General features: G+C 39.0%; 1 protein-coding gene across 6 annotated transcripts in view; it reads right to left on the reverse strand.

The window, feature by feature from the left end:
- NR6A1 (nuclear receptor subfamily 6 group A member 1) overlaps positions 1-19,560 on the reverse strand; it is a 210,125-nt gene that overhangs the window by 63,233 nt on the left and 127,332 nt on the right. The gene's annotated exons all lie outside the window — the stretch shown is intronic.

Below are 19,560 nucleotides of genomic sequence, written 5' to 3' on the forward strand. Positions count from 1 at the left end.
AGAGAAAGTGACCAGTGATTTAAAGAAGGAGAAAAGGCTATAATTTGTCTGCCTAAAAATAAATGTTCTGCCACTGCCACCACACACCTCACCCCAACACAAATATATCAAACAGCTTTCCCACCCCCACTCTCATCCAGACAAGGGATTAATAAAGATTTTCTTCTCAGTCCTTGTGGAACTTAATGCAGCTCTTACAATTTTAGTAAAAAGACGATAAATAGAATGAGAGGGAAAAAGCCTGAGCAAGGGGAAAGTCCATCAACAAAAAGCTATTCAACTGGGAACACTCATTCAAAAGGCAGCTCTCTGTTTCCCTGAAGGATCCAGGTTTACCTGAACGCAGTACCGGCACACAACAGAGGTGTAGTAAGCCTCTCTGCTTTATTCCACCAAGCTTTGGCGGAACAGACGAAATGAGAAGCTCTTACTCTGGCTCCTAGTATCAAGACTGAAGCAGAGCCCTTGATTTTTAAGGGTGGGTCTTAGTAATAATCCTTGATGTACCCAAAAGCCTGAGAAGAAATTTTTAACATGGTTTAAGAAAATGGGTAAGTCTTATCTTTGGATAGAGTCATATTTCTTCAGCATCCTCAGTCCCCCAGGTTTTTTGAGAGCGCTTTATAGATTCTCCTGGGAGGAAGGGGGAAGAGAACATGAACACGCACCTCAATGATCACGTGAATGCAAAACACAAACTTAAGTAGGGCTCCCAGTAAGATTGTTAAAAACAACTACAGAGAAGAAAAATCATTTAAAAAGATTAAAAGGACGCCTGGAATTTATGAGTGGGAAGGGGAGAAAAGAAAATAAGAAATCAGCAACATTTTCTACTTCCTAATACTAGCTTTGTAATGTAGAAAAAAAGAGATGAACAAAATTCTACATCCAACCAACATCTGCAGCATTTGCATACTGCATATCTAATGAATGGCAGAACCTTAGTTAACTGTGCAAGAGACTGGCTCCACTTTCATTTTAAATATGGGGAAACTGAGGCCCAAAAAAAGGAAGAGGCAGGAGTCATCAGACCAACTGAGAAAAAAAATCCTAGTCTCTCACTTCTTCCATTATACCACATATCTTGGACAGAAAAAAATAAAGCCTCTTTTTAGATGTTACTATTCAACATCATTTCCCATCTGTTTGCTTATTCAAATGGCAGCTTTCAAAGAAGACTGCAGATTTTGAAGCTAAAGGGGGGTATCAGGATGTAATATGCTTAGTTCTTCAATGTAAAATAAAAGATAGTAATTCTAGTAGCCACACAATCACTGAAATCATTTCAGCCTTATTCATTTTTAAGAAGTTTCAATGTAAGTCTGATGCAAAGTAAAAGCCATGTGACCACTCTGATGGAGGGGGACTAATTAGAAAACCTCTATCCACTTTAGAAAACCAGAAATATGCAGAAAATGTTTTTTAAATTCCTTTTTAACCTTGCAAACCACAAAAAACAGGAGCCCAAGGTCTCTTGTTCTCTGGTCTCTGGTCAGATCCCTGATACAGACATTCTCTATGGCAAGGAAAAGAGTTTAATTCAACTAAACAGGAATAATGAAACACAGCCAAGTGAAGTCCATACTATCTGGGACTAACAAGTAAACTTCCTGAGCGCAGAAAAAGAACAAGAGCAACAAAGAACATACTTAGATATCATTTCCAGTTTTGCCTTCTATTCCTGGAGTTGGAAAGGGGAATTCATAGTTCAGGAAATAAAAAACAAAAAACAACTCAGAGCTGGAAACTAAAAATACTCCAGAAACTGGGGTTTTTCATCCATTCTACAAACATTCGTTGAGTGTCTCCTATGAGCTAGGCACTACGCTGGTTGAGGTGACAGAAATGAATATTATGTGACCCTTGCCTTAGAGGTGCTCACCGTCTGCCGACCTCTTCTCCAGCCTCATTTTCCATCATCCACACTAACCCAACTTGAAGTGCAAACACACTAAACAGATAAATGACAATAAGATGTTATAAGTGCTGTAACAGAGGTGGGTACTAAGTTAGGGAAACACAGATGAGGGAACAATTCATTAGAATGGAGTGAGATGCCACAGAGAGGCCATTTTTGAGCTGAACGTTGGAGTTCTGCAAGTTGACAGGTAGGAAAGGTGTTTTAGGACTTGAAGGAACGGGTAGAACTGAGAAGATCTCAAAAGACTTTCTAAATATCTCTGCTATAAAGTCAGGAATTAAATCTACATGCAGAAGAGTGACATGATTGGCTATGGAAGAAAAAGACTATAGGGTGTGATTTAAGAACAGCCTTATATATAACAACCAAATGCAAATCCTTTCTTTGAACAAATCAACTTTAAAAAGACATTTTTGAGACAATTAAGGAAATTTAAATATGGTTGGGTATTTAATTAGATCAGTTTCCCATCCACAAATTGAAGAACCTGGAAAGAGTGAGCCCTCCCTCCATTAAAAAATCTCCATAATACCCCAGTCAAGATTTTGGTGTGAATTTTTAAAACTATCACAATAAAGAACAGATTATAGTATGAATAAATCAGTCCCTTTTGAATGAAAAGAAAAAGAAAAGAACCAGATATACAGTATACAAACATACATGCAGCCAACCATTTTTCTCCTAAGATGTCTGAACAAGGAGGGACGTATTCTTCCCACATGGCACCTCTGCCTGTTTACTTCCTTCACAATTAAGGTCCAGATCAGCCCAGAGATTAATGCCAATGAACAATATAGCTGTGAGGATAGCAATAGCTCAAACTGCTAAGCAACATATGCAAATGAAGTAAAAAAAAAAGATCAAAGTAGTAAAAAGCCAGACTTAGTGGCAGGGCAAATGGACAGAGAGCCTTTCTCCTTTGGTGCCCCTAAAAAGGAAGCCCACTTAAAATCCAGAAATTTCCAACAGACTCTGACCTCAGCCCTGACTTCTCAAGTTGTTTCATTTTCTATCCATCCACCTGCCTGACTTAGAGGGAAAAAAAAGTCAGATGAGGAAGAGGCTTCTGTCTACAAGTAACTCAGTTCTGTGTAAGCGAGGACTCTGGGCAAAGGCCTACAAGATCAAAACCCCCAATAACTGTGGCATGATCTCACTGTGCCCAGTCAACGGTTCCCAGGCACCTACAGTATAATGGTCCACACTCCCAAGGCCCTTTACAATCCAGCCCCTGCTGATCTCTCCAGCTTCATTTACCACCACTCCCTGTAAGCACCCATCACTACTCCACCCATGCTGATCTACTTGTAGTGCAAGTACGCTAAGCTAGTCCATCTGCCTGGAATAACTCTTCTCACTGCTTCCTTATAGCTTCTACCACCACTTATACATCTTTCTGGACTCAATTTAAATATCACCTCCACTGTCAGGTATTCTAAGACTCCATCCTCCCACCCCTCAAATCAGAAACAGTCAAACCATACCCTTCTTCCATGCTGCCTGGATCCCTAAAATATACCATGACAATACATATTACCATAGTATTTTTATTTTACAGTTCTATCTTCCTTATTAATCTGAATGTACCCCAAAGAGTCAAGCCTTGGTAATCCCAGGGTCTAGCCTTGGGTTTAGCATATAATAGGCATTCACAATATGCTAAAGCAATTAGAAGGCTCTAGGTGTGTGTGTTGTCTGGGTAGGTGGTGTGCAGTTCTTTTATTAAACTTGATGCATTCATATTCTACTCCATTTTCACATTTTCTAACTCTTCCATCTTACTTCAGAAGGTTTTTTTTTCCCCTAGACAAACTCCACTTCAGAGTCCTCTATGTGTCAGGCCCTTTGTTTCACATATATTTTCTGATTTATAAGCCTATCTAACACTGAATCTTCCAATAAATGAAGGCCCAGTACTGACAGTAAAAGATTTCTGACCAATATGTCCTATTTGCTGAGTTCCTGTGTTAGCGTAGAATCATATATTGCTGATGATCTTTTGTTTAAGATATATAACATATATGTCCCACTAGATTCCAAGCTATATGAAGGCAGGGACTGTGCCCCCTATTCTTGTTTACCACTGTATCCCCAGTGCCTGACACAAAGCAGGTGTTCAATGAGTATTTGTTAACTAGAGGAAGGAAGAAAGGAAAGAAGTTGCTTTAGAGAGCAGGAACCTGGGAGAAAGAAAAAAAATCTTTCAGGAATACAAATATTCACAAAAAGATTGCCCTAGGCCATTCCTGCAAAGCCAAAACCAGTTCACCCAGCCTCAATTCCAACTCCAGTAAACCCTACCCATACACATAGCTCTCCTCTAATTGAGGGAGTGGGTGTAGTAAATCTGAAAACCAACAGGACCGGTTGTAAACCGGCCAAGTGGCAATCCTACCTGCAACCAACTCTGTCCTTCCTATTCTACTAGAAATTGAACCTGACTCTCTAAGGATAGGCAAAAGGAAAAGAGAAGGCAATAAGGGCTTAATAATCTTACTTTGGGTAGAACCTGGCTTTAGCCAGCACATGGATTTATTTTTATCAAACAAAATATAACACACATAATTCCAATCTGAGTCAACTACACACAGCAACTGAGCCCTATCCCGGGTCCTGAAGACAGGGATTGCTCCCCTGAGCCTCACATCTTGATACCCAGCTACCTCCTGGGCATCTCCACCTAGATGTATCTATCATAAGCACCTCAGACATGTCCAGACATGTCCTCCCTTTAAAATCTGCTCTCTTTCTGGGCTCCCCGTTTCAGCAAATGGCCTCACTCACCCAAGCCAAAATCTTGGGGCTCTTTCCTTGACTCCTTCCTCCCCTTTGATCTCACCCACATTCAACCTGTCCTCATTCCTGTCTTTTCTATCTCCTTGAAAGCTGCCAAATCAGCCACTCTCTAACCAAAGATGGGACAATTTGAGTACTCTTAAAAAAAAAAGTACAATTAACTGAAATACAACTGTTTAAATACATCAGTTAATAATGACTTTAAAAAAATTAATTTGTTACCGCTGAAGGATGCTAGGGAACCAACACAGCATTTTGAAAATTATTAAACAAATGGGAAGAATCAAGTATTTATCCTGCCTTTCCTACATGAAATATACCACAGGGTAATAAACAGCAATAGAAAAATTTCTCTTTATAGAAGCATTCCAGCTAATAAATGAATGAGAAATACTGGAATTAGAATAATATTATGAAATAATGGATTCTAGATATTATCAACAGCTAACTCAACACCCTCATGAAGTAGTCTTGCCAAAAAACTTGAATCTAAAGGTCATGATGCCTCTAGATCCAATTACTAAAATAAAAGAACTACAGAATTCAAAGAAACACATTCATCTACACCACAAAGATGCAATTGGTAGAATCTAAGCTCTGGTAAATACAAGAAGACAAATCACCTAATTTCTTAAATTAAATTAGAAGGAAAAAGATGGAGGAGAAATCTATAAAAAAATCTTTTAGAGATACGTACTGGAATATTAACGGATGAAATGATATGATACCTGAGATTTGCTTCAAAATAAGGTGGAAGGCGAGAAAGTGGGTGGAGGTATCGGTGGGACAGGATTAGCCACTGATGATGGTTATTGAGGCTGGGTACACAGGTTCATTACACTACTTTAAGTATTTCTATGTATGTATAAAATCTAATATAAAGTAAAACAAAAAAATCTTCCTGAATCCATATATTTATTACATCTCCACAGTCTTATTCTTGGCCTCCATTATCTCTAATCTGGTTTATTTCGAGAGGTTCCTTATACATCTGTCTTGTTAGCTCCTATTTTTTTCTACATCTCTTTTCTCCACCCCGTCCTCACCCTCACCCCCAAATCCATTCTCCACTCTGGCTGCTTTCTAAAACTCAAAACCATGACACTCCCACTTAAAATGTGTCATTGCTTTCGGAACAAGGCACCTTCCCAAGCTTCTAAGCCTTCCTGATTGAGCCCCTTGTCAACCTCTCCATTCTCCCTTCTTATATTCTCAATGATCTCAACAAATAGTGCTATTTACAGTTTCCCAAATGTGCCTTTGCATGTACTGCTCCTTCTGCCTGGCTAGTTTCCATGAATTATTTAATTCTCAGCTAATTCAGACATTACATCTTCCAAGAAATCTTCTCCAATTCTTCCCTGTCCTAAAGGTTCCAATCCTATGAATTTCTACAGTTTCATCCCTTTGTCTGCCTGCCTGCCCATGGATCTGTGAGTATTCCAAGAATAGGGACACAATCTGATTCATCTCTGTATTATTATACCTACCCACAGAAACTAGCACAAAATGGGTACTTGATTCATGTTTGATGAAATAAAAAAAAAAAAAGGCCTTCCAAGGAATCCACAACTCTACAGAAACAGCTAACTATAATAAGTGGCAGCCTGAAATTACATGCTTTGGAATTAGACAAATTTGGAATCAAATACCAACTATACAACTTACATGAGGTTTTGTAAATTTTGGCAAGGCATCATCAGTTCTGAGCTCAGCTTCCATATCTGTTAAATGGGAACAGTTACTCCACCAGGTTATTGATTAAATAAGAATAAGGGGGCCAGCCCAGTGGTGCAAGCGATCAAGTGCACGCACTCCACTGTGGCGGCCCAGGGTTCGCTGGTTCGGATCCCGGGTGCGCACCGATGCACTGCTTGTTGAGCCATGCTGTGGTGGTGTCCCATATAAAGTAGAGGAAAATAGGCACGGATGTTAGCTCAGGGCCAATCTTCCTCAGCAAAAAAAAAAAAGAGGAGGATTAGTATCAGATGTTAGCTCAGGGCTGATCTTCCTCACCCCAAAAAAAAAAAAAAAGAGTAAGTACACAGATCAAAATAACTAAAATTATCTTCAACACAACACAACATAATGCTATGCTCATATGTCAGTGAGAGAATTTAGCAAGGACTATTAGGTTTGGACCTTCACTCTCCCATTGGTAGCCTGTCTAACCCCAAAGGCCTTGGGCATCTTCCTATCAACCCACCACTGCTTGGCAGGTTGAGGAAAGGGGGCATTGTTTCTCTGCTACTTCCTAGTAGCTGCTGCCTCTCTGTGTATATTCACTCATTTTTCCCTCTGGCAAATCCTGAAATATGATACAATTCAGGGCTTTGGAACTCAGATTTTTGCCAGCTTGACCTTTAAACATGTTGACTAAAGGGAATAGAGATATCAGAGGCTGGGATACACACTCCAGAACAAGGGACTATAAACATTCTACATTGCTCCAGGACATTTTGGAGCTGGAACTCAACCCTCGTTCTCTCATGTGTAGGATTACTTTTTTTTATCTGCTTTTATAGAAAAACAGAATAAAGAGGGTAAGCAAGCAAGTTCTGGGGTTAAAGCTAGATTCAAATTTTGGATCTTGCTCTTACTAGCTATGTGGCTTTAGGTAAACTGCATAATTTCAGTCTCAATTTCCTCATCTATAAAATGGGTTAACAATACCTACCTTGTAGAGTCTCTGTGAGAACTAAAAAGGATAATCTTATGAAAAATGTTCAACACAATGCCTGGCATATAGTAAATTCCCAACAAACTTATAGTTAATATTATTTAGAACAATGTTTCTTTTCTTATTATAAAGTAATATATGTTCAGTAGGAAAAAAAACCCAGAAAACAAAAAAATATACATAAAGAAAAAAACCCACTTTTAATCCCACTACCTAGATAGAATCACAAGTCATATTAGTTACATTTTGGTGTACTTCCTGCCATCTTTTTTTTTCTGTGTGTATGTACTTTTCTTTTTTTTTTAAACAAAATTTGACCATATTATACAGTTTTCCCTCTTCATTTAGCATGTTAAATTCTCCAATGTTATTAAATATGTAAATATTATATAAGCTAATATAGAATATAGATGTACATTGTATATATGTATATTGTATAATACATTAAATATGTATTATATAATAATATATTTAATAACTAGTTGTCAAGATTATATTTAACAGCAGCAAAATATTCCATTAATGAATGCTGCATAATTTAAACAATATTTTTTTGCTGGACAGTGAGCTAATACAAATTTTTCAATGTTTTAGAAACATCTATGACAAAAATCTTTAAATATATTAATCTTTGACTCACTCAGATTACTTTCTTAGGACATATTTGCCAGAAGTGGATAACTAAGTGAATCCATGCACACTTAAATTTTTTCTCATAGGTATTGACAAGATATCCACCAGAAAAAGTGTACCAAAAGTCTAAGAGTGCCCACCTCACATGCTGTCCTCTTTCTCATTAACCTATTGTGTGGAGGCCATGTGGCAGTACCTTGAGCATGTGGTTAACCTTGCTGATGGTGCAGCTGATTCAGGACACTGACCATTCTGTGGGGGGCAGATAATTCATAAGTAAGATAAACAGTTGCTATTTTGTGGGGGACAAGGTGGGGAGGTTACTGTAACTCTAATTGGACATTTCAAAGAGACCAAAACCAAGCTGAGGGGAGAGGTACTTTTGATCCCAAATAACTTTCCCTTCTGAATCTCAGGTGAGAGTGCTTCTTTGGGGGACCACCTGGAAGTATCTCCCTCCTGCCCCATTTAGTCATTTAGCATTCATTCAAACTTACTACAGGGAAGAACGAGGCAAGTATAGTGCTTTGAAGCTAAACATGTTCAAGGTTCCACAGTAAGAAACGTTAAGTTTCTTCATCTCTCTGAGGCTCATTTCCCTTATTAAAAAAAATGAGATCAGGTCATTTTGGTTGAGAATGTATGTAAAATACTTATCATATCATTAAGTACCTATCATGGGCCTGGCAAACTTAGCAACAGTTATTATCCTCCTTTCTCCCAAGCATAGTAAGTTGGGTTCTCCACAGGCATCTTTGTCCTCAAGCCCATTTGGGAGACAGAAAGCCTGCTCAGTCCTAAGTGTGGTAGAAGTACCCCACAGTAGCCATCAAAGACCATTCTCCCGTGGGATGACAGTTGCCAGAGTCTGGGAGGAGGGAAAATAGGAATTATGAGTCAAAGGGTACAAACTTTTGGTTATACAAGATGAACAAGTCCTAGAGATCTACCATACGGCATAATGCCTGTAGTTAACAATACTGTATTGTACATCCAAAAATTTGCTAACTTATGTTAAGTGTTCTTATCACAAATACTAATACTAATAATAAATAAGGGAGGAGGAAACTTTTGGAGGTGATGGATAGGTTTATGGCATAGATTGTGGTGATGGTTTCACAAATATATCTCCAAACTTATCAAGTTGTATACATTACATATATGCAGCTTTTTATGTCAATTGTACCTCAGGTAAAGTGATTTAAAAAAAAAACAAAAACACTCTCCCTTCTTTGCTCCAAAGTTAGAGACAAAGAATGCAGCATTCCAAGCAGGTCAACACTGAACAATTCCTATTATGTGCAAGCTAGGAGTACATGGGTCAAGATGGATGAGTCAAGATCCTATCCTTGAGGAGCTCAAGCCAGAGGGAGAGACAATGATATATATCCTAGAAGAGGGGTAAAATACAAGGTGTGCTCAGAGGAGAGGTGCTTGTCTTAGTTGGGGTGGGAGCACCTGACCACTGTGTTCTTGGTGTCTAGTATATATGTGATTATTGGATGGACTGCATGGAAAGTCTGGAAGGGCTTCCTGGAGGAAGTGATAGCTGAGTTGTACAGCTATATTGCTCAGCTAATTGTATCCCAGAGACTTTTGCTTTTTGATAAAGTTTCCAAATAAAGCTAAACAAGGAATTAAAACCAGATGTCAGGTGAGGAAGGAAGGATTTCCACTTGGTGAAATGAACCACTCCTCTTTTCTGGCCCTCTTTCAGAGACCACCTAGATTCCCAGAAGTTGACGTTCATTTGCAACAAAAGGAGTGAATTATGCAGACCTTCCATAGACCTCACCCTGGACTCAGCTGTATGAGGACAAACTAGCACGCAAAGCAGAGAAAGAATCAGGCCCAGGCCTGAGGAGAGACCAAAGACTTCCAGGAAATGCTTTCCTGGGACTTGCCCAAGCAAGCACCTTCTCTCTGTTTTTTTTTTTTTTGCTGGAAAGATTCACTCTGAGCTAACATCTGTTGCCAATCTTCCTCTCTCTCTTTTTTTTTTCCCTCCCCAAAGCCCCAGTACATAGTTGTATATTCTAATTGTAAGTCCTTCTAGTTCTTCTATGTGAGCCGCTGCCACAGTATGGCTCCTGACAGATGAGTGGTGTGGTTCCGCAGCCAGGACCTGAAAGTGGGCCACCGAAGCGGAGCGTGCCAAACTTGAACCACTAGGCCATCAGGGCTGGCTCCCAAGCACCTTCTCTTGGTAATGCTGCTTAGATTGAAACACAAGCATCTGTTCAGGACTTAAATGGCACTGCAGACAAAGGGAACAGTATCAGGGCTGTGGGCATAGGGAGCTCACGTCTCAACACTATGCACTAGTAAACTTCTCTCTTCCAAGTTACTTAACTGGGTTAGCAGATGGGTCAGTTGCAAATCATACCAATGTAAGAATTTGCCTGCCAAGAAATCATATTCTTAAAAATTATCCAATTTCAATAATTCTTATACTATGGACAAGGAAACTCTCCCATGTATCGTATCAATCAATGTCAACGCAAACAAGTAGTCTGGGGGATTTTTTTTATAGCATCTTCCATCATACACTCATTACATAAATTGGCACAACATTTTGAGAGGTCACTTTGGGCATTATTTATTAAAACCAAGCCTATCCTTTAAAATGCACATAACATTTAACCTAGCTATTCCATTCTAGGAATGTATATCCTACACATATACTTGGGCAAGAATGAGAAAATACTCATTGCAATACTGTATATAGTAGCTAAATAAATAAAAAAATAAATTTTACAATCAATAGAGGAGTGACTAATAAAGCTATATAAGATATGCAGCTATTACAAAGAATGAGGTAAGTTTTTACTGTACTAGCATGCAAAGAAGTCCATAAAATATTGTTAACGAAAAAATGATTACTTTGACCTCCTTCATAAAAACTTAAGTATATTTAAAAAGTACATAAAATGCACTGGACTTCTGCCTCTGGCAAGATGGAGTAATGGGGACCAGATTCGGCCTTCTGCCTGGGGAAACTATGGAACTGAATAAAACATATAAAATAATGATTTTCAGGTATTGGGCTTCAGGTGGCAAAGGATAGTGATTCCTGAGAAAAGGGAAACAAACAAGGAAAGTCCTGTGAATACCCCACCTCACAGCCTAGAGAGTTTCCAGGCTGAAGCACAAGGGAGAGCCCAGGTAGAGTCCAATGAGTCTCTCCGAGTTGAGGATTCAGAGCTGGGAGTCTGGAAGGCCAGAGTGGCTGGAGTTAACAGGGCAAAGGGCTGGAAGAGAGAAGGCTACAGGAGACAGCATGACTGAGATCTGCAGAGGGTTCTCTTGAATCTTCAGCTGAGGATGGATGAGTGCACATATGTGAGGAAACTATACAAGGCTGGGGAAAGAAGCACCCCAAAGGAGTAGAGGAAATTATTTTCGGGGCTCACATAGGGCCAGGCATAGTTCTTGTTCTCACTAGCCAGAGTGGAAAACTTTCAAGATTAGAGAATTTATTTCCTGAAGATCCTGATTAGTATTCATATATCCCCAACACCTGGCCTTCAGGTATTCCCCCAAAGCACTGATTGGTTTCTCAGATGAGCTACTTGCTATATTCAATCCATAAAGGTTAGAAGCTAAGACAGGTGGTGATGGTTGGTTTGTGGGATGAGAGATGGATAAAGTCAGCAAGAGCCAGAGAGGCAAGTCAAACAGGTTGAGAGAGTAGATCCTAAAAATAAGCTTTGCCTCAGGCTCATCTTGACATAGACACTACAAGCAGAAGCCCCCTTTGCAAATCAGCTTAGCACAAAAGTGACTGTAGAGATAACAACATCATAACCCCTTTTTAATGAACTGGTCAGCACACTGAAATTCTCCCTTTCTTCTTGGATGCTTTTCAAGCCTCTACAACTCTGCCCAGAAGAGACATTCCCATTCACCATGTCTTCTTTGCAAGAGAAACTCAAATGCATTAAGGCAATCCTTTCCAGCTCATTCCTGGAAAACAGCTCTTCACAATCTTACTTGCCCTTTTGGTCCTAATGACGTAATTATGAATTCAATGTCTGGTATTGCCTTTTAATGGTGTTTACTCAATCCTGGTGAAGTTCACTTTTCACACAAATAAGACACTTGCATTCCATTGAACATCTCTGTTCAGAGCAAGTTAATACCAACTTGGAGAGCTTAGATCCTTTATCATGTAACATGGAGAATTCTCAGATGAAAGCAGCATAAAAAGAAACTGTCAAACTTCCAGGCTAAGACACTGCATAGAATGCAGTGCCATTATTTTAATAACCTTATTAAAAGAGAAATTAAACAAAAAAGAAAATGGGTAGGGTGATTGTTACAGTAAGTACTTCACTACAAGAGGCAAAATGATTTAAAAATCAACACTCAGCAAAATGATAATGACATGATACCTCTGAGAGGCAGGTGAGGCAGGCATATAATTGGTGTTCTGGAATGGGAGCCAGGTACAGAACTAGAGGTAAAATCTTGCTTTATGAAAAACTCATCAAGCTCCTTTAAAATTCTAAAGGTACAAATGGTGAACTCTACAGAGGCCAGACACTACAAACTGTAAAAGGCTATCAAACAAGCAGCAACACAATATTTATTTCAACTTCAGGAAAGCCCTATTTCATTAAATTCTAGTTATCCCAACCTTTCAACTCTCTCCATCCCCCGACAAAGCACCTAGCAAACGCTTATGAAACATAATAAGTTTTCTTTTTTTCTTTTTTCAGGAGGATGCAAAACCTTGTAAGCAGATGCTGAGCCACAAATCTTTTTTAAAGAGATGAATGAGAGAAAAATGATTATAGGTCAATATTCAAATGTTCTTGGATCTTAGATAACTAAAAAGAGCCACAGCTAAAATAACTGGAGTCAGAAAACCGCTGCCACTTATTACTTATATAATCTTAATTTCTTCACCCATAAAATGGGGATAATTATACCTACTGTCCTAACTCAGGAGTGTTCTAAGGAACAAATCAGAATGCATATGGAACCATTAACAGAAGTGCCATAGTTATTATTTTTAGTGAAAATAACAGGTACTTGGAAAAAAAAGACAGTTAAGAAAAGGAAAAATATATTTGGGGCAGAGGGGAGAGGAGGAGGGCAGCCTGGTTCCAAGACTATGACCCAAAAGTAATCATCACCAAAACGGCATACTGCTTTGGTTTTTATTATCTTTCTGAATTAAAAATTCATTCTTTTTTCTTTGGCCAAAAAATGTGTCAACTGCTCATGAAATAGGAATTTCGTGAGCTATAAAGGAACTAATCACATACATGAAAAATTCAACTTGAAAAGTATTAGAACCAAAAAACAGTGGAATATATATATATTTTTTACTATTGGGAGAGGGATAGTTTTTCTAAGTATAACATAAAACCCAGACATCATTAAGGAAAAGATGATCATACCTGTATTTATATAAATGTCAAACTTCTGGAAGGCAAAGACACTCACACACGCACATTAATATTTATATAGATAAAGAAATCGTACAAATCAATAATAAAAAGACAAAGAAACCCCTCAATGGGCAAAGAATATGACCAAAGATGCCCTAATATGATTACAGTAGGAATAATAATGAAAAAGTCACTAATAAAAACAAAATTAAAGAAACTATTATACACCATTTCTCATCCATCAAATTGGCAAAAAACTTAAAATGCTGAGAATATTTCAGTGTTGGAGGAGGTTTGAGAAGACAGGTATGCTTATGCAACGTCAGCGGCTGATACACAGCTTAAATACAGCCTACAGTATTTATCAACATTTAAACTGCGCACACACCCTGACCCAAGGATTCCACTTTTACTACTCTATCTTACAGAAATACTTACAATGTTCACAAAGATATATGTATAAGGATAATCACAGGAACATGTTACAATTTCTAAAAGCTGGAAGAAACTCAAATATTCTTCCATAAAGGAAAAGCCAAGAAATGGGGAAATGCTTAAGGAGACAAGAACCCAGACATTTTAGGCCTTACCCGGTCACTTTGCGAGACTCATTCTGGATTTCAGTCAGGCTGTGAGTCAGTCAATCACTCAGCCAGTCCCTCCCTCCCCATTGCTATGTGCCTAAAGTGAAGTCAGGCAGTAGTAAGCAGGCAGGCAGTTCATTCCTGGTCACCTGCACAGGCCTCCCCTGACCCCAGCCCCTCCCCACCCCCAACAATTTGGACAGAATCTCCAGCACACCAATGCAGGCCTCTCTCTTGGTGTTAAGATCCTTATGAAAACAGAATAAAGAGCAGCAGTGTACATCCTTGGGGCAGGGGGTCAGAGGTAGGTAGGTAGCACATGCTGGCAGTGATTTTTAGAGAAATGCATAGCAATCTGTTGATTTCACAGGACCAGTCAGAGTATCTGAAGTGCAAAACACACTTTCAAGGATTAATTTATTAGTTGGCTACTCCCCCTTGTGCTAAAGCCACAGCTGAAAGCCAAGTGGTTGATCAAAACTTGCTCAACGAGACAGCTGTTTCCAGAGCCCAGGGGACCTAGGCTCTAGGTCCAGGCTTAGGATAAGAAACTAAGCCTGGAATCTAGACACTAAGAGGAAGGATAATAACAATCTATTCCCCATCACACCTGGAACGATGTTTTCCCCAGAGTTGAGCACAGGGTCTGACACAGTAGGTACTTAGGGACTGTTTGAGAAACAGGGCTGATCCTGCCCTTGCATGACCCTCAGAGTAAATGATGTCTAAAATTTTGCACTGTAATATCTCATCTGCCTCACTCTAGACTTGGCCCTGTTAAAAACTGAGTTATTTACTTGTTAAATGAAAAGGATCAAGACATATGAGTCAATACTTTTATTCCAATCCAAATGTTGTGTAATGAGGTGCTTAGTTTTATTTATTTTTCATTATTATTTTTTAAACATTCAGTCTTTTACCTTTATTTTTCATTATTATTATTTTTTTTTTTGGTGAGGAAGATTGTCCCTGAGCCAACTTCTGTGCCAATCTTCCTCTATTTTGTATGTGGGACGCTGCCACAGCATGGCTTGGTGAGTGTGCATAGGTCCGTGCCCAGGATCTGAACCCGCAAACCCCAGGCCACCGAAGTGGAGCACATGAACTTAACCACTACGCTACCGGGCTGGTCCCATGAGGTGCTTAGTTTTAGAAAACAGAAGTTCTGGTTTTTCAAAGGCTCCCTTCCCTCCTTAAGGCTCTTTACAAAAAGAAAATCCTCAGAAATATCAGATAACCTAGAGGCTGTCACCATTCCACTGGGCATCATTTGACGTAGAGACTCACACCAGGGAGGCAAGTCAGGCTCTCGTCCAATCACACAAAGTAATGTCTACATTCTATCTGGCTTCCTCTACTATAAAAGATGCCAGAAGTGAAAAGGCTGCCTAGGAAGTTCCTGTCACAGCTAAGGTGCCTATTTTAGTCAGTTGCTACCTAAGGCACCACGTTATAGTCCCAGGAAATCAGGTCTAGCGGAGGACCACATTATCACAGAAATGTTTGTAGCAGGCCTCTCAAATGTCAAGTATTTGTTTCAGGAGAAAAGACAGATATATCACAATACTGAAGAAATGTATAGGCACACTGTTTTACTAACAATATTAATGAAATATCAAATGAAATCATCCTAGCTTTTGCACCCAGTTTTGAGGATTCCAGATTATCCATTAGTCTACATAAGAGATATCTCCCATGGTTGCAATTGGTATAGTTTGCCTGGTTTTTGTTTTGTGATAGATATTTTCATTTTTTTCTGTTGTCTTTTACATAGCCAATTTTAGCAGCCCACGTGCGGGACACCTAGGTTTTATTCTTTTGCTACTATATGTTACAATGAAAGTCTCTGTACTTGTATGGTTTCATAGCAAAAAGTCTTAGCACTGGTTCATGAAGGTGGAGACTGTAGAAAGCTTTATGACTCTGGGTCCATACAGCCTTGTCAGTTCTCCCTAGCTATTAGATCCATACAAACTGCTGTAGGTGTCCCATAGTCCACCAGCAGAGGGCAGCATTCCCCAGACTAACAGGGCCTCAGGATGAAGACACCAAGCACCAGGAGTGGAGAGGAAAGGGGTGGTCAGAAGACAAAGAAAAAATCCACAGGGCAGTGCGAACCAGGGCTCCCAAGACCTGGGAGGTGTGGTAGGCCCTGGCTCCTGCAGGACAACTGGGGATCATCCACAACCAGTAACATTCAACACTCTTATGTCCTTGATTCCTTTACTGGCACCATAATGGAAAACTTACCTCCCCTTAAAGAGGTGTAATAGTGCTACACTGGCCACAGAGACCATGCCAACTTGGATCCTGCCAGCAATAGAGATGACTGGAGCCTTCCTCATCCCCTGGGAGACTGAAAAAGGATAGCATTAGGCTGTTGGCCTCACTGTGGCAGTTTCTGTTGAAGGGAAGAATGGAAAGGGCAAGCACATTCATCTATCACAGATGTCCAAGTTCTTGTTTCCCTTCCTGGCTTCACTTTAAAACTGAGTTGGGAGCAGGGCAGGGACACTGTAGGCAGCAATGAGGTAAAAAATAACCAGCAAGCCAGAAAATTGAGCATATAGGCCTAAGAAAATGAAAACAGCTGTGGCTAAAATGTCTCACTGTTCATTTTAGATCATCAAGCAAGTGAGTTATTCTAAATTAATACTTAAACTACAGTTTGGGCTACTTTAATATTGCAGCTCTTGAGAGCCTAGATAAATGCCAAATGCTTACCTATCAAAAGGTTGGAAACTACTGTTAATTTGCCAGCTACTCACCACTACCCCTCTCTGATATGTTAACCTCTCTCTGGAACATTTATATGATTGATATCATAGCCCACATTACAGAGATAATGCAGCATTGATGAGGGTGGAAAAACAGGCTCCCTTGGGCCGGCCCCGTGGCTTAGCGGTTAAGTGCACGCGCTCTGCTACTGGCGGCCCGGGTTCGGATCCCGGGCACGCACCGATACATCGCTTCTCCGACCATGTTGAGGCCATGTCCCACATACAGCAACTAGAAGAAAGTGCAACTATGACGTACAACTATCTACCGGGGCTTTGGGGGGGTGGGGGGAACAAATAAAAAAAAAAGGAGGAGGATTGGCAATAGATGTTAGCTCAGAGCCGGTCTTCCTCAGCAAAAAGAGGCGGATTAGCATGGATGTTAGCTCAGGGCTGATCTTCCTCACAAAAACTAACTAACTAACTAACTAACTAAATAAATAAATAAATAAATAAATAAAATAATAAATAAGAAAAATAGGCTCCCTTACGTCCTGATTGCAGGGGAGAGGGAGTTGGGGGGTATTTACCACTTTTGGGCAGTTGGGGGATTTAACAGCACCACAATCTAAATGTACAAATCCTTTCATCTGGAAATTCCACTTCTAGTATCTTATGCTGCAAAAGTAATGCCACAAGTAAGCAAAGTATTATACAAGGATATTCACTGCAGCCCTGTTCATAAAAGAGAAGAAATAAAAGCAATCTAATGTCCACTAACAAAGATGAACTAAACAAATCCTGGCATATCCATTCAAGCAACTACGAAAATAATGAGATAGATCTATAAATCCTTCCATGGAACAATCTCTAAGACAAATTAAGTGAAATAAAACAGGCTACAGAACAAAATAAGTATATCATTTTTGTTTTAAAAAAACTGCGTATTTTGGAAAGTCTGGAAAAACATACACCAGACTACCCAAGTTTAAATTTTGGTTCTGTCACTTACTAGAAGAGTAACTTTACATTTAATCCTCAAATTTCAGTTTTATCATCTATAAAATGGGGGGAAATAGTATAAACTTCAAAAGATTATTTCATATATATATACACACACACACACAAAATAATTGAATTGAATATATACATAAGGCAGCACGGTGCCTGGCATACAGCAAACGCTCAGAACACTCAGAAGATGATGATGATTATTATTATTACTACCATCACCACCTCTGGGAAGTGTAATTAGGCAGGTATGGATTTACCAAGTTTTATACTTCCATATATAAATAATTTTTCAGAACAAACATGTATTACTTTTATAATTAAAAAATATATCTTTATACTCAAGAGAAATGAAAACATATGTCCACACAAAGACTTGTATGTTAATGTTCACAGCAGCATTATTCATAATAATCAAAACCTGGAAACAACCTAAATGTCCATCAACTGGTGAAAGGATAGACAAAAATGTATGGTATATCCATACAATGAAATACTATTCAGCAACAGAAAGAACAAACTACTCATATACGCTATGACATGGACAGACCTCAAAACCATCATGCTACATGAAAGAAGACACAGAGAACACATACTATATGATTTCATTTACATTAAATGTCCAGAAAGGGCAAATCTATATAGACAGACAGGAAATCAGGGAGTGCCTGGAGCAGGGGTTGGGAATAGGATTAACAGAAAAGCAAAGCAAGAGAACTTACTGGGATGATGAAAATGTTTTAAAATTGATTTATGGTAATGGTTACACAACTTGGGTAAATTTACTAAATATCACTGAATTGTACAATCAGAGTGAATTATATGATAAGTAAAATATGCTCAATGAAGTTGTAAAAAAAAAAGTTGGAAAAAAGATATCCTCATAAACCTTGCATTATTTTTTGCCTCTTAGAAAAGGACTTGCACTTGCATTATCCTATTTGACCTTCACAAGCATCATGTAAAGCAGACAGAGTAAGGATCATGCCCTTCAAAGAGAAATGGAAAACGATGCTCAGAGAAGTTTATATAACTAGTCCATAGCCACTGCTAGCAAGTAAAGTAACAAGAGCCCAGCTCCAAAACATAACTAAATCAATAAATGTGTCGGTGAAAATGTGTCAAGACTGCAAGATTCCAGGGATAATCACCAAACAGTGATCACACTTCAGCTGAATACTGAAGGACAGGGGCTTTTAAAAAACGCTTTAACTTTTTGAATGTGCATTAAGGAATTTTACATAAAAGATGCTTTTTTTCCCCCTTATACATTCTGGCTAAAAGTGAGATCGTTATAGATACACATCAATTCCCAGAAGCAACAAGAAAGTTCCTTTTCAGTTGTTCATAAAATGCTCAGCACACAGTGGGTATTCAATATATGCTACTAACTTCTATGAAAAATAACTGTAAATTTAAAAAAGCTTAATTTGCATCCAGCATTTCATTTTGTACAGAAAAACTGGAGAGAAATGATAAGAGATAAAATTCAAGCCATAAGCCATATGGAATATTGTCTTTTTTGTTGCCAGATGGTTAATTTTTGGCAACCATTCTGCTAAAAAGTCCCAAAGGCTCTGTGCATCTGAGGTCTCTACACACCTTCCCAGCATAGGAAAGCAGCTAAGAAAACAAAGCCCAGTATGACCAACCAGTATTTTCTCCACAGCTTTCTCTTTTACTGACTAAGTGCAGAGAACCGCAATAGAAAAGAATTGTTCTGCGTGAAAAATTCTGTGTCTGTCACACTAAACGGGGTTGATAATGTGGGTGATCTCTCACACTTCCATTTTAAAGGTGGAAAAATCAGTTCAGACAA

Source organism: Diceros bicornis, chromosome 28, assembly GCF_020826845.1.
Source record: "Diceros bicornis minor isolate mBicDic1 chromosome 28, mDicBic1.mat.cur, whole genome shotgun sequence".
Taxonomy (NCBI): Eukaryota; Metazoa; Chordata; class Mammalia; order Perissodactyla; family Rhinocerotidae; genus Diceros; species Diceros bicornis.